This window comes from Helobdella robusta (genome assembly GCF_000326865.2).
Source record: "Helobdella robusta unplaced genomic scaffold HELROscaffold_60, whole genome shotgun sequence".
Taxonomy (NCBI): domain Eukaryota; kingdom Metazoa; phylum Annelida; class Clitellata; order Rhynchobdellida; family Glossiphoniidae; genus Helobdella; species Helobdella robusta.
In genome coordinates, this window is record NW_008705331.1 from 858658 (window position 1) to 872316 (window position 13659).

Genomic DNA, 13659 nt, shown 5'->3' on the forward strand with positions numbered 1-13659 from the left:
GCAGTCATAACTAGGGGAGCACAGTCCTCTTTGGAAATATTGTTTTACTCATAATTTTGTATGTTTGTGTTTTGTATTTTTTGTGTTTGTATGTTTTGTATTTTTGTATGCTATGTATTTATTATTATTTATTGTGTTTGTAGCCCGGTTGTTATGAGCCTCGTCACCGTTTTACCATTTACAGCAGTGAAAAACATTAAAAAACCATCATCGTTATCATCGTAATTATCAGCTGCAAAATCGATGACGTCATCATCTTCATCGTCGTCGTCATTCATGGTCGTCGTCGTCAACGCGCGCGACATTAACCACTCAAATGAACGTTCGATCGTGTCTAGCCACAGCGTCAAAAGTACGGAGCCACATGACAAACAAGCGTAAAGTGTTTTACGTCAGCACATCATCACATCACCATTGCGTGACGTCATCACATCGTTGCATCAACATCACGTCACCATGACGTCATCACATCACTATCGTGTGACGTCATTTTGTTTTCATTTTTTGTCAGTGCAATTACTCCTGCTGTTGCTACTGATAGTGATGATGTTATTAGGCTGAATCCCATGACGGTGCTAAGGATATTATCGTTCTGTTGAAGTTTTCGTTGTTGTTGTTGTTGATGTCGTTGTTGTTGTTGATGGTGTTTTCAATATTGTTGTTGTTGTTAATGTTTTCAATGTTGTTGTTGTTGTTATTGTTAATGTTTTCATTGTTGTTGTTGTTGATGATGATGTTTTCAATGTTGTTGTTGTTGATGATGATGTTTTCAATGTTGTTGTTGTTGTTTTTGATTTCGTTGTTGTTGTTGTTGTTGTCGTTATTATTATTATTATTGTTATTATTATTAATGTTATTGTTGTTGTTGATGTTTTCAATGTTGTTATTGTTGTTGAAGACGATGTTTTTTGTTTGGTGGTGTTGTTTTTTCGACGTTATTTTTGATTAGTTTCACACTTTTAACTTTTTTACCACTTCAAAAACATCAAAATTTTATCTCTTCCAAGTGAAAAACATTAAATGTTTTTGTTACTAAGTTAGTATTTTGAGTTTTTCTTTCATAAAAACAAATAGAAAAAACGACAATCCAGATGTTAACGTAAGACGACCAATCTATCTTGACACACAATGCACTGTCGTGTCTGAAACAAAGATAAACACAAACAAATAGACAAACCGACAAACAAACAAACAAAACAACACAAAATATGCAAACAGTTTACAAAAACTTCGTTTGAATCGTTTAACTTAACTAATACACCACAAAAACCAAATAAATAATAGAAAAAATGAATAAATAAATGTATGAATAAATAAGTGAACAGACAAATGTAAAAAGATGCAAAAACACAAACAAACAAACAAACGAATACATTTTTTTCAACGATATCAGGCAGAGTAATAGCAATGAATTTAAATTAGCACACGGCAATATTAATCTATCTACACTCATTTCTGTTCAGCAAAAAAAAAGCATTTTGGAAAAAAAAACTTGAAAACAACGATTGCAAAATCAATTTTAATTCAAGAATAAAAAAAACCTTTTTACTTAAAACATAAAATAAATACAAGATGGAAAAAAGAAGAATAACAACAGACATGGCGAACGAAAGTACGATTGAATCTAATCAATAACACAGCAAGTGTTGTTGTAGAAGTAGTAGCGTGGTAGTAGCTATGGCAGCGGCAGCAATAGCAGCAGAAAATATAGCAGCAGCAGCAACAACAGGACTATATTATCACCTACAAGCAGGGCAAATGTGACAAAAACAAAATTTCAGTTCTAACTAATAACAATATTGTAACAACAAAAACAACAACAACAGCAGCAACAACAACAACATTACAACAACAACAGCAGCAATTACATCAATTCTGTGACAGCAATAACAAGAGAGTAATAATGTGAGGAAACCGCATGTTGACCATAAAATGTTTACGACACGAGCAAACCTTTGAATTTCTCGCTCATGTGCACATCAATGCTAACATCACAACCACCGGTACTACTACTACTACTACTACTACTACTACTACCACCACTACTACTACTGCCGCTGCGATTGCTACTACTACTACTACTACTGCTGCTGCTGTTGCTGCTGCTACTACTACTGCTATTAATTATTATCGCCGTGATAAAGTAAAAAAAAGTATCTCATAGAAATGTTGTAAAAATGATAACAAAAACACTTTTGAAAAAAAGATAATAAAATTAAAAGATAGCCCAAAAAAAATTTCCGAAAAAATCCTTGACCTTTTATGGCTAATTAATATGGCGGCCTGGCAGATGACGTATGATTGATGACGTCACTAAACGATTAGAGAATCATTTATTATCATAATTATTATTAATAACATTAATTTAACAGTCAGTTGGTGTTGATGTTAGTAGCTTTGATGTTATTGTGATGTTGTTGTTGCTGTTGGTTTGATGTGATGGGACGCTGTGCTGATGTGCTGTTATAATTGATATCATTGCAACCAAGAAAAACTTACATTAAAATGGAACGCCATGGAAAGCAAATTGTTTAATAACAACAAAACTAAACAATACAACAGCCACAACAAACAAGCAAACAAACAAGCAACATCCTTACAACAACAACGCAACAACATCACAACAACATACCAACTACAACAACATACCAGCAAGTATTGTTAGCAACCACACTATCAACCACATGCTTTCATCCCAACAACAACATTTCAGTAACCGCACAGCAGCAACAACAACAAAGCAACGAAACGAAACGAATCAACATACCAACAACAACATACCAACAACACAACAACAACAACAACATACCAACAAGTATTGTTAAACCGATGTTCAGTGGACAGTAGATGATGACTGGCCTGGATTTCTATCAGAATTTTCAATAAACCATCCGAACACTTCTTCGAGGGCTGACTCCAGTATTTACTCGGACATTCAGATGACACTGATGATGATACTGTTGATGATAATGATGATGATGATGATGAAGATACTGATGATGATAAAGATACTGATGAGGATGAAGATACTGATGATGATGCAGACGACGACGACGACGATGATGGAAAAGATGATAAGGCTAAATATGATGGTGGTGAATGACGGTTGCTATTGGATGAATGTGCATGGGGATAGAGCCATTTGTTGTCAATGTTGATGGTTTTGTTGATATTGCGGTTGTTGTTGTTGTTGTAGTTGATGTTGTTGTTGTGGTTGTTGTTGGTGTTGATGATGTTGATGATGTTTATGTTGTCTCGTTTCAAAGTTGGATCTGCTCTCGAAGGATTAACTGAAATTTTTTAGCCATTGTTGTTAATTGTGTTAGTTATAATTAATTTTACTAAAGTTATAATATATCGTATAAAAGTGTGTGTTTGTGTGCGTGTGTGCGTGTGCACTAAAAATTTATTAGCAACTAAAATAAAACACACGAGAAATGCTTATGAACGGCACATTCCTACAATTGAATATACAAACATGTTAGTAAAAATATACCAATGCAAAGAAACACATACATCAAGAAACAAACAAACCGACATTAATACAAACACATATAAACACACACACATAAACTAACACAAACGCGCGCACACACAGTCACACATACATAGACACACACAGATGCACATATACATACGGACACACACACACACACACTCATACACGAACATTGATACAAGCCCACTTATGGGCTGACGGATGCAAAGATTTCGATTATTTAATAGCGTTTAATCTACTTCATCATCTACTGGGAAATAAAAATTTGTGTGTACATGCATTTGTGTGTGCCTGTGTGTTTCTCTCTCTCTCTCTCTCTCTTTATCTCTATGTGTGTGCCTGTGTGTTTCTCTCTCTCTCTCTTTCTCTCTCTATCTCTATGTGTGTGTGTGTGTGTATGTGTGTATGACATCACACTCAATAACAGAACGAAGCATAAACACGTGCGTGTAAGCATTTATATAGCGCTTATTCTGGACTCGCATATCTACCTATTTGAAAAATTTCACATCCATTCATACCCCTTTAAAAAAATGGCGCGTAAAAATTAAACACGTGACTCAAAAGATTAACACCTGATGAAAAATGAAGTAACCGTTAATATCTCAAAAGACCATAAAGAAGAAAAAAACGGATTTACATTTTTGCTTAAAAAAAAGAAAACAAAAACGAAGGTGAAACTCAAACTCTGTCGTGTTATAAAATGATGGTTAATTGGTCTTAATTAAATTAATTAGTCAATCATTTTCATGGTAGAATTATTTCCAATGAAAGTGCCTTTCAAAAACAAAATGAAGAAAACACACACATAAACAAACACATACAGACACGTACATACAAAATCACACGCACACAAAACCATTCAAGCATACTTTAATTCGTATGCGAGTTCACCTAATGCTGATTAAAAACAAACATGCAAGAGATGCAAACATGCGTACAAACATACAAACATGGCAAACAAACATACATACAAGTGTGCATACAAACAAACATACAAGCGTACAAATATACAGACAAATGTACAGACAAAACATAACAACAAAAAGTACATATAGAATTGTATTTACACAAGTAAATTAAAATTTACACAATAAATATACAAACAAAATGACACACATAAAGGAATATCTTCAAAAAGACATGGAGATAAACTAAAATACAAACAAAAAATACAAAACACCTCGAAACATACAAAAAATTCCGCGAAGAATACAAAACCCCATACGAATTGGTCAATCTTAAAACAGTTTTCCATCCGTTACGAGCATCAAAAAGACAAAAATAAAAAACAACAAACATTGGATTATTACATCACATCCATAAAGTTGATGACGTCATTAGCGAGATCTTGTTTACAAATTTCATCCTCATCTCCATTTTAATGTCCGACATCACTTATATTTGCAGTGACGTCATTTTAATGGTTTGGGTTTCCATCGTTGTCACTTTTTATCATTCGCTTTCGTTAATTTTATCTCCACTTGGGCAATGCCTTTTTGAATATATTTCATCTTCTTTTCAATGGAATGATATTAATTATTATAATTATTATTATAATTATTAATAATATTATTATTATCATCATCCTCGTCGTCATCATTGACGTCATCATCTTCGCCGTCATCCTCACCATCATTAGTATTCTTCAGCAAGTTTCGGCAACATAATTAAACTGCCAAGAACGTACGGACACGCTACACATTAAGAAAAAATACGTGCATCATCATCATCATCATCATCATCATCATCATCATCATCATCATAACAACCACCACCACCATCATCATCATCATCATCATCATCGTCAGCAGCATCATAACCGTCATCATCATCATAACCGCCACCATCATCATCATCATAACCGCCGCCACCATCATCATCATAACCGTCATCACCATCATCATAACTGCCACCATCATCATCATCATAACCGTTACCATCATCATCATAACCGCCATCACCATCATCACCAGGATCAGCCTTATAATCACGCCCCGTGAACGACCTCACAAATCTACAAACCCGTCATTTGTTAATTATTCCCGAAATGGCGCGAGAAAACTCGGCTGGAGTTGAATGCTTAACACACTCTCACAAGGGCTCATCTATTCACTCCGCTACAAGGATACAAAACACAAGGATACAATACACAAAAATACGATACAAAAGGATACAATACAGAAATACCTGGTTATTAAAAGTACATCAAGTAAAAAATAAAAAAAATAAGCAGACGCATTCCAAAAAATTAACCTGGAGTGAGTTGTAAGTAAACTTCTAGGTATAAAACTAGATCAAATGCTTATGAAAACACACCAAAACACTCCTTCTTGAAAACCTCTTTAACCTCATGCATACATACAAACAAACAAACAAACAAACATACATACATACATACACACACATACATACAAACAAACATACATACATAAATACACACACACATACATACACACATACATACACACAAACATACATACAAACATACATGCATATATTCATGCATGCATACCAACATACCATGAGCACCAAATCTAGCCATGATTGATTGGTTACAAAAGGACATTCTGCCCTTATAAATAAGTGAAGAAAAAAAATCACTTTTATTCTTTTACTCTCCCTTCTTACCTTCCTTAATGATTTTTGTTATAAATATTATGAGTTTTGTGTAAATAGATGTTTTTAATTTGCGTGCGTGTGTGTGTGTATGTGTGTGTGTGTGTATGTGTGTGTGTGTATATAAACGTGTGTGAGGAAACGTTAAAGCGATTCAAAATGGTTTATTTGATGTAGAACTTGATACTCATTGGCATGTGATGTTTCTATTTTTTTTTATCCGTTTATTTTTCAAACATTAAAAAAAATAATTTTGAAAAAAGGGTCCAGTGCGGTGGTTTCTTAACTATATAGATACCTTAATGAACGTTTTAAATTTTGAAATCTGTGTGTTTGTGTGTGTGTGTGTGAAAGGGAAAGAGAGAAAGAGAGAGAGAGAGAGAGAGGATTGTTTTTGTCGAAAAAAACATTGCTAACTAAAAAAACAACTCGTCACCGTTTTTGTTTAGTTTTTTCTTAAATCAAAACAAGACAAAATTAAAAAAATCAGAAAAACCAGCTTTGAGAACACACACAACACGTAAATACACTACAGACATTTTAAGATACCTACTCCAGATTCCATACACTGAAATACCCGCCAAAGTACACACACTCAACACAAAAACACTCACGGAAACAAAGAAAAACTTTATTTTATTTCTCGTCTGATCACCTGCTGCTTATGTGTTACAAGTGTTGCATAATGCATGCCACATAACGAATGAATTCTCTTAAAAAACTATGATCTCACTATAATACCTCAACTATTGTGTGTGTGTGTTTGTGTGTGTGTGTGTGAATGTACGTTTAACTGTATCTATGTGTTTGTGTGTGTGTGTATTCATGTATGTTTGTATCTTTGCATCTATATTTGCATGTATCTATATTTTATCCTATCATGCTTAAACTAATGTTCCACACTCGTTAATGCAACAGCTGATAACGATGATGATGATGATGATGGTGGTGGTGATATTGATGATGATGATAACGATGATTATGATAACGATGATGATAACGATGATGATGATGATGATGATGATGATGATGATGATGATATTAAGGATGGTGATGATGACGACGACGGTGATCATGTAAATGTTTTCATTGCTATTTCTGGTTTCGACTTTGTTAATTTGAATCTCGCAAAATCTGAACGAACCCAAGAATATTCAGTGAACGGGTCGACACACTTGAAAATGATTCTCCCTCGCTCGCTCTGCTGCTGAGACTTTCCATTCAAAGAACCATCATTAAAACAAAGAATAAATAGATGCAATAGAAAGCGAGGGCCTGCATTGTTCGGCGTTCCATTACTACGCCTGTGATGTTATTTTTTAGTTTTTTTTTCAAAAAATGATTCAACTTTTACCAAAACATGAAAAGTTCGTCCTATTTTTTGATTTTTCACAACAGAAACTGATAGCTCAAAATTTGTCTCACCGGTAGAAACTGATACACATTTTTGAAACATCAAACAGCAGCAACTACAACATCCAAATCAACGACAACTACAACAACACAACAGCAGCAGCAGCAACAACAGCAAAATAACATCACAACAGCAATATAAATTGCAGTAAGATATAAAGACGTCACTGCTAATGACAAAAAATAAAACATAAGAAGGTGACGACACGAAAGGAGCGTAAAAAAATTTGTGGCCAACGATTCAAAAGTATAGCAAGCCTCCTGTATTTGTCCATCGGTCATTCGTCTTCCCTGTCCGTGTTCCATTTTATATTCTTTGCATTTTGCTCTAATGAAATTAATGCTTCGGCCAAAGAGATTCCAGAAATTGAATAATACATGAACATATATTTACTGCGACTGCTGCTTCTGTGGCTGCTACTGCTACCACTACTACTCTAACAATGCTGTTACTGCTACTGTTACTGCTGCTACTGCTGCTGCTACTACTGGTACTTGTTACTCTTGCTACACGCCATCCACTTGATTGTCTGTAAGTGTTTAACGTGTTAAGGCAAACAAATTAAGTATCATTATTATTCGGGAACGACGAAAGTTTCATAAACATACAAATTAATATCATGCTAGAAAAAGTATTTCAAATTGGATTGCTATTTCTAAAGCTACTATTTTTTATTTTTATTTTTGTTTTCATCATCATCATCGTCGTTATTATTATTATTATTATCATTATTAATATTACAGTTATTATTATTATTATTGCTAGGGATTTATTTTTATTATTCTGAACAATTCCATCATGTAATTCCTTGAGCCAAATGTTCAGCGACAGAGAGCCCTATAAATAAACACATACATATCATAAACGCGAATATGAAAGCACTTACTTGCATTAAATAGATGCATAGATCCCTGTCTGCCTATGTCTGTCTTCATGCGTTTGTGTGTATGTGTATCTATGTGTGTGTGTTTGTGCGTGCGTGTGTATGTGTGCGTGCGTGTGCGTGTGCGCGCACAGACAAAGAAAGATACACGCACGCGCAAAACTAATGATGCGTATATGCATGGCTGCTCTGTAAACAACTACGTGACGTACACGCAAAAGAAAGACACATGTATACATTGTTGTACACACACACACACACACACACACACATACACACGCATATACGTGTACATAAACACACACACAATTAAAACGTACATGCACATAGAAATACTGTACACGTACAAACATATATATATATATATATATATGTATTTACGTATATATACGTACACCTACAAACAAACAAACAAACAGTACACATACACAAACACGTACGCACATACACACACACACACACGTACGCAAACTCACGCGCGTGCACAAACAAATGTTATGCCTGGTACGTATGAAAAGGCACGTGGTGGAACGCATAATCTACAGTGTGCATTATGACCAGGTTATTGCCGCTGTAATTTTACCGTTTGTTCAAAACGTCCAGCCAATTTAATGCATGCAAATGTATGTTAATTTATGTTAATTCGTGTTAATTTATTTATAAATGTATTAAAATGTGTAAGTGTATGATGTACGAATGCTGTATAGTACTTGGAGGTTGAATTTTAATAGCAAAATGTGTTTAGTTGGCTCCAGGCAAGGAAATACTGTTTGAAAAATTTAATTTTCTTGGTGTTTTTTGTCTTTGTGTGACCCTGACCACTGACCACTATAAAGACATGACATTAATGCTGGTACTAACTTTGCTGTTGTTATCATTGTGGTTATTTTAATCTGCACTGCTTACAACTCAAGTCAATTTTTTTTTTATTCTTGGTGTATAAATCTTCATAAATGATGAGTTACTATCTAAACTGACCTTACAAAGGCAGAGCCCAACAAAAGAAGATTAACTTTAATAAAGTCTTATTAATTATTAACAATTTTTATTAAATAAAATCTCTATTGTAGTCACAAAACATAAAAATGTATGTATCCAAATAACAAAAAGGTTTTAATTGTCATCCTAATGAAACACAATCTAAAAATACACCAGCAACATTTGCAGTGAGAGGCTCTGTAACATAAAAACAAATAAGGCGTAACATTGTGTGTATGGAGATCCGAGCGACGCATTTGAAACTCATAAAAACATTTAATCGACACTGGAAAAAAATTTAATTTTTTTCAATTTGCATATCATTTCAATGCCATGTCCAATTTTTGCAAAAGCTTGGGCTCCATATATTTGTTTGTAGGAGTATTTGTATTTGTGTTTGTGTGCGTGTGAATGTGCGCGCGTGTGTGTGTGTGTGTGTATGTGTGTGTATGTGTGTATGTGTGTGTATGTGTGTGTGTTTGGTGTGTTTGTGTATGTGCTAAACAGAATTACACGCATCGCAATAAACAACCAAACAACAATTATGAACAACCAAACGTAAACGAACAACCAAACGCAAACAAGACAACAGGCAAGCAACAAACACTACTCGCCAAATAGTTTAGTACTGGCTGGATAGCACGGAGTCTGTATCACATGTCACTCCATTGGCAATCATCTATCTGCGATGCATCTCCATTACGGCTCTCTCTGTGTACATGACTATTTCTATCTATCTTTCTCTCTCTCTCTCTCTCTTTCTCTCTCTCTCTCTCTCTATCTATCTTTCTCTATTTTCGGGCAATGCTTGGCAGAAAATTTAAAAAACTGAAAAAGTAAAAGAAAAAATGATTAGGCCACAATAATACTGGACGAAATGTGGATGTTTATGTAGAGTGAAAAAAAGAAAAATGAAAATATTGAGAAGACAGCGAAAATAAATAAATAAAACTAAGACAAAGAGAGAAAGAGAGAAAGAGTAAGAGGGAGAGAGAGAAAAAGAGAGAGAGAGAGGGAGAGAAATAGTGAAGGCTTTGTAGAGAGTTTGTTGCGCAAAAGGGAGGCATTCAGATTGATTTGCGAAATAATGAGATATTTTAACGATTTCTTTATCGTCATCATGATCTTCATCATTCTCTCATCATCATCCCTCTTCATCGTCATCGTTGTTCTCATTTTTCATCATCTTCTTCTTCATCATTATCACCCCCACCAACATCACCACCATCATCATCATCATCAACATCATCATCTTCTTTATCATTATCAACACCACCAACATCACCACCATCATCATCATCAACATCATCATCATCAACATCATCATCATCAACATCATCATCATCTTTATCATTATCACCATCATCACCATCATCACCATCATCGTCGTCATCATCATCATTTTCTACGATCCACCATTTCAAAACCCTCAACAAAAAAAACTTCGATACAACAGAGTTGGTCACAATCACAAACACAAAAATCTGTCCGACTTCAATATCTCACATATTTACAAAAATATTTAATCAGTAAAAGATTTTTTTACGGAAATCATTTTCTTATAAAAAAAAAGCCCGTTTTATTGGTAAAAATTTCAGTTACACGCCCATAAACGCATGCTTAAAGATGGGTGTGAAAATATCCGTTGACGATAAGGCGATTAGAGCTAGCTACTCGACTCGTAAAACGGTTTACCGATAGTGTAAATGTGTTTAAGTATGACGAACGAAATAACCGAAAAAACCGTTTTAATGCTGCAAAATGTCGGTATAAAACGAATACCGATTATGTTTATCGTCGGCTATTATATCGTTATTGTCGGTTTTTGTCGGTTTTTACAGCATTCTTTAAGTGCAAACCCGATGAGTAGTTTAAAATCTCATTAGTAAATTACTTAAAGGGTTATTTAGTAAAATAATTATTGGTCATATCAAAGTGTATTGTATAGATGTTGTATTATAAAATATGTAACCTGAATACCCAATCATGTTTCAAGTGTATTGAATTAGTGGTCCTGTATAATAAATGTTTATTTATACGACACTATACAACGTACATATGTTCATATACATACAGAAAAGCACATACAATAATACATACATAAGTGTGTGCGCGTGTGTGTGCGTGTGTGTGTGTGCGTGCGTGTGTATGTGTGTGTGTGTGTGTGTGTGATGTGTGTGTGATGTGTGAGTGTATGTGACATGATTATGATTGACAATCTCAACCACAAAGCATTTTATATACATTGCTCTATGTACTTTGCATTCGTACGTAAATCGTTTATGTGTGTGCGTACGTGTGTTTGTATGTGTGTATGTGTATGTATGTATTTGTGTGTATGTGTGTGTATGTGTGTACGTACCTTACTTTTTGAGGTTTGTCATTATTTCTGGCATTAAGTAGTCAGTAAGCATGTTGATACCTACGCTTCCGTGTATCCATCAGTGTGTGTGTGTGCTTGCGTTTATGTGCGTGTGTGTGGGTGGGTGTATGTACAAAAATGTGTACATAATATTTACACTTTCTTCTCTTTTTCTTCTTTCTCTCTTCTTTCTCTCTTCTTGGAGAAAGAGAGAAAAAACTTCTTTCTCTCTCTTTCTCTCTCTCCATCTCTTTCTCTCTCTCTCCATCTCTCTCTCTTTTTTGCACATACCTAAACGTAATCTAACAAAAACATACACACAAAACTAGACATAAAAAAAACACAAACACGCGCATACACATATACACACACATTTCTATACATACACACGCACATACACATACACACACACACATTCACATACATACACAGGCACATTCACATATACGCACTTTTTGATGATTAAATTCTCAATGTATTGTTGTCCGCGAAGTTACTATTGAGCATTTTAAAGGTTTCTACCTAACCAACACAATAGAAACATACATGTGTGTGGGTGTACGTGTGTATGTGTATGTATGTCTGTGTATGGATGTGTGAACGTGTGTGTGTGTACGTGAATCATTGAAATTCATATGAAATTCTATTTTTCTCATTCTAGTTTCGTCATTCAAAGCAATTTGAAAATTCCATATCGTAAATATTTTTCTCAAATAGTTTTTAAAACATTTTCTGCTAATTATTAACATTATATCCTCGTTAAATTTTTGGAATTTGAATTCAATTTGAATACGAAACCATTTAAATGTTGAAAATACTAATATGAGTATAAAGAATAATATTAAGAATAAGAATAAGAGGAAGAAGAACAACAACAATAATTCTTTTCATTTATATATAAAACCAGCTCTGTTTTTTTTTATTATTAAGTAGCATAAGAAGATTATCGCAAAATTGAAATTCAATTTTAATTTTTTTTTTCAACTTTCTGGCTCAATTTTTATTATTTTTAATAAACTTTTTTAAAATATTATTTTCATTATATTTTATTTTTCCTAAAGTCTGACAATCTATCCGCCGAATTAATCATCTTCTTTTGAGATTCTGAAAATTGAAGATAAAACATAAAAAAATATATATATACATAATTATGTTTTTATTTAAACTATCGTTTTTAAATTGTTCATATTATCTGTGGTAGTAGCAGCAGCAGTGGTAGAAGCAGCCACAACAGAAGCAGAAAACCGCAGCGGTAGTAGTAATGGTAATGGTCGTAACAAGATTATACATGTATATAATAATAATAGTGATAATAATAATGGTAATAATAAAAACTATCATCATTGTATTATAATACCTCTAAAAATAATTTCATTAACCCATCAGCTCATGTCCTCAAAGCACTTCTTTCATCAACAACTAAAGAAAAATATTTAATTCTTTCTTTTTGTTATTTTTTTTTATAAGGTCTTAATCATGTGTTAGAAGGTATAATATGTTACTAGCTAATATATATTATTCTATTTTAATATATTACCATAGAAGCAGATGTTGAAATAAATAAAATATTCACCGTGTTCTGTGACTAGTGTTCTAGAGTTAGTTAACTGGAAGTTGTTAAGTAAGATTGCACAATTTAAATTTTCATAAACGAATGGCGAATCATCTTCCACTTATATGTAGTTTATCAACCGTACGATCATTAACCCGCTTGTAGTTTAGTTTGGGGCAAATTAATAGTAATATAAACACCTTTTTATTTTTATCGTAAAAACATACATGATATGAAAGAAACAATAATTGTCAATGAAAATCAAAATTAAAAAAATATGTATATATACATTGTAAAGTGAGTGAGACAACATGAAATAATCTCAGAAGCTCGTCATCTTATAAAAAGAATG